The sequence below is a fragment of the Fopius arisanus genome, unplaced genomic scaffold, assembly GCF_000806365.1.
Source record: "Fopius arisanus strain USDA-PBARC FA_bdor unplaced genomic scaffold, ASM80636v1 scaffold00002, whole genome shotgun sequence".
NCBI lineage: Eukaryota > Metazoa > Arthropoda > Insecta > Hymenoptera > Braconidae > Fopius > Fopius arisanus.
In genome coordinates this window covers 2,530,833-2,534,660 of record NW_011887741.1, presented here as the reverse complement: position 1 = coordinate 2,534,660, position 3,828 = coordinate 2,530,833, and the positions used below count along the sequence as shown (strand labels likewise).

General features: G+C 35.3%; 1 long non-coding RNA gene across 5 annotated transcripts in view; it reads left to right on the top strand.

The window, feature by feature from the left end:
• Nucleotides 1-1,346, top strand: part of LOC105267646 (uncharacterized) — a 76,371-nt gene extending 75,025 nt beyond the window's left edge. For 4 of the 5 annotated variants that reach the window (XR_892273.1, XR_892276.1, XR_892275.1 and 1 more), the window contains exon 7: nucleotides 263-1,346. This is a non-coding gene — a long non-coding RNA (uncharacterized lncRNA). The remainder of the gene's footprint in view (nucleotides 1-262) is intronic. The other variant, XR_892274.1, reaches the window with a different exon arrangement.
• The last annotated feature ends 2,482 nt before the right edge of the window (nucleotides 1,347-3,828 follow it).

Below are 3,828 nucleotides of genomic sequence, written 5' to 3'. Positions count from 1 at the left end.
TGAATAATTAAACTGGGACTTTTGGGAGAAAAAATTGAGAAAAGAGAGAAAAATTCAATTTTTTCATCAACCAAATTTCCTTTAATTGTTATACCATATACGATTCATATATTTATTATCTATTCATTGGTCTATTCATTTTCCATTCTCTTTTCATGGAGTTCCCCCAAATCTTCACTCTCACGAAAGTCAATAGTAAAATTTTATAGACGACAGTTCATAAAATTCAAATTTTTATCCACCAGTGTTGTTCGGTTTTTAGTGTTTCGCGGAGACTTATGGATCGCATCCGGATTATCCGCATGACTGGTGCGAATTCCGGTAGTTTTTTGCACGCGGAAAAGAGTCGAAATTCCAACCGGATGTGAATAATGCAACGTCTCAGCAGGGATTATCGTTTTTTTTTTAGAAATCTTCTCATGAACTTGTGAGGGTAGTTCTTCTTGTGGAGTTGGAGAGGCCTTTTGACATGCCAAAAATGGAGTATACTGAGAAAAAATATATTATTGTATTCTGTGAAGAATATCAATCCCTGGGTGAATTATATTTTTTTCTCAGCGCATTCATCGATTTTTTGGGGATTGTCAAATGCCCGCGGGGAAACTCGAGAAATTCCGGGGATATTGACAGGCGGAATGTCAACAAATCTTACAACACCGAGAGTATCAAGTTGCTGGAAGATAAATAAGCGAGGGAATTCACAAGGCGCAGATCAATAGCTACTCTACTGGGATTATAACATCGAGTTTCATCAACACTTTTTTTTTCTGGAAAAAAAATGGTTTTTTATTCACACGACCTTTACAGGACTCGAGCTTTTCAAGAATTTCAAATTCGACTGTGTAAAAGCGTTTTACTCCTTTATTTTCATTTAAAATTATTAAAAATATCCATTATTTAATAATTTTTTTTTTCATTGCACATGATAGAGTGCGAATGGCTGGCTGTAATGACAGATGAAGAGAAAGGGGACAGGGGGCAAAAGGGGGGTAACAGGGGGATTTGTATGTAGCCAGTGGCATTGTAGCCTCGGTATCGAGTTTATTTATAATCCAGCGTTACCGGCATTTGTGCAGCAAGAGGTTTGCATTCAACCCGACAGTCAACCCAGGTGATGATAGCCTTGGCCCCCTGGCCCCATTCGTGTTAAACTTCTCTTATGGCGTGTCTTACCCTCGGTCTCCAACTCATTGGCTCGCTAATCACCACCTCTTTTTTCTGCATTTACGCACGGACACAAAAACTCCAATAAAAATTACGTGAAAATTTCCCAAGTTAATATTTAAATCTCAAAAATTTCAATACCATATAAAAAATAATTTTTCCTTAACCTTATTATTGACAATCCAACATTCTGTCTATGAAAAATTATATAAATAAATTTTGTTTATTCTCCATATATTTATCTATTATTTATTATTTCCCTTTATACCTATTTATATTAATAGAATGAACTTGTTTAAAAAAATAAATTAATTGAATCCCGTAATGAAATATTAAAGTGAAAAAAATAAATTCATCCAGCCACGAAATAGTTGGAATTTTCGTCGGTAAAAAACCCGAGGAGAACATTTCGAAAAAAATCCAAGAGAAACTCGAGAGATACACGTGACCCGGAGGTGAATAAACCCCTGGAAACTCTGGAGTAATCCTCCAATTACAATGAACAAGTTTCCAGCCTCAGGTCATGGAAGCCTCTCATTCTTTCATTTGCACAAACAACGAGAAAGACCGGTAAGTGTATTATGAATTGTATTCTACAATTTCTTTCCATTTCCCCTCCCCCTTATCCATCACAACTATCCGATGAAGTTACTTCATGAATTATAATCATGGACCGACCCAAAGTGCTTTATTTATTTGTCCAGTGGTTTCAACCTTCGCTGTGCGGACTCTCTTTACGACAGAGAAAGATCCCGAGTAAATTTCCTCAGAATTTTAGTTATTACATACAAGATTATATTATATACAAGAAATTGCGTATCACACTCTGAAAATAATATATTCAATCAAATAAAATATACTCAAACCATATAATTCAAGGATATCAGCTGTATAATTGCATTGAGTATAAAATACACTCAATAGTACATTCTGCACCTAGTGCGTAAAGTAGCGCTTGTTTGCACAAGTACGTAAAAACGGAAAGGAGTGATCAGAGGGATAAAAAATGATTGGTAATCAGTGAAAAATATTTTTCCTTATATTTTCTCAACTTTCCCAAGTTTTTTTTTCACATTTCATAGCGTTCCAGACAATTTGCAATGAAAATTAGAAAATGGAAAAATAGTGTACAACAATGCCTCCTTTCGGAAGCAAAAGGCAGTGAAATAACGTGATAATAAAGACACTGAGGTACAACAATGTGGCAATGATGGTATTATATACGAGAGTTGCGTTTAAAGGCGAGGGAAGGTCAGATGTGTGTGGAAAATGTGTGGTGGGTACGGGCCATCGATCGAACAGCTATTTTTGCTCGACCCGCGGTGCCTTTACATAAGAGCAAAAATAATAGGTATTCACACAGATAAAGAGAGAAAATACCCATTTTCACCCGTCTGGTGGGTATATATGCATTTCTTCCGGGTACATGGGAAAACTCCAGAGCAAAGATGAAGACTATTTTCAGTCCTGATTTAATACCTCGTAAAGGTTGTCGCGTTAATTCCCACGAATAAATTACGCGGTACATGCGAAAAAGTGCGGGATTAGACGGGTAAATGAGATTAGGGGGGTAACTAGGGCTTTTGCAAATAAAATATCATCGTAAAATTACGCGGATGATTGAATGCTACTTTGAGAAAAATATTATGGCGGAGAATTTGGAATCACGCCCAGTCGAGCGAGACTTTTCCTTTTGTTCTCGATTTATCTCGATAATTATCGACTCCAGCGGGAAATGGTTGGGACTTTTTTTGGCGGTTATCCATTTTTTGATAAAAATGTCAAAATAGAAATTTCCAGTTTGACATTTTTGCTCAAATATTTCGAAATCGAAGCTAGAACGAAAAATTTCATTAGAACTTCATTCATAGAACTGAATGCGTACTACAAAAAAGGTAATTACAAAAATATCGCTATCTCCCCAAAATTCTGAGATATATCTGAAAAAATGAGAACACAATAGATTAATTTTTTAATTTGACTCCCCTGTTTCCCATTTTCCCTAATCGTCGTAATTTTTCCGTCCCTATGAATAATTCGATTGGTTATTAATGAATGCTCGATACCACGAAAAATCATCAATCATCGTTATCACTACCGATACCGAAACAGTCCATTTCACCCAATTTTATTAATGCACTCAATCCAATAATTGATGAGGAATGACTGTGTGAATTGCTGCCGAATGTTCATGGACGAGTTAAACTTTTGTTTGTTCGACTGAATAATTACTAAAAACTAGGTAAGAAGTTTTGTTTCGTTAACTCACCGATTACATAGTAAACGTTCATGGAACTGGATCGATTTTTATGGTTATATACCGACTTTCCGGGTATAGTTGAACATTATTCTCTCGGTCGCAACCTTCACCCAGTCTCTAGACTCAGCCCTCAATCAGAGACAATTCATGCAAGTGAGAATAATATTAATTGATCCAATTAATTCTAGCCCTCGGAATTTTCCAGGAAAACCACTAAATTGCCCTCGTCTCCCCTATTTTTCCAATAATGACATTAATCATTAATAATACTGGTAATAAATCATTTTTTTATTAATTAATTTCATTTTAAAATTCGATTGTTGGAATTAATAATTATATTAAGATGGAAAACGATTTTTTCTAGAAGAATTCAAATAAGATTTACGATTTTCAGCATTTTTTTT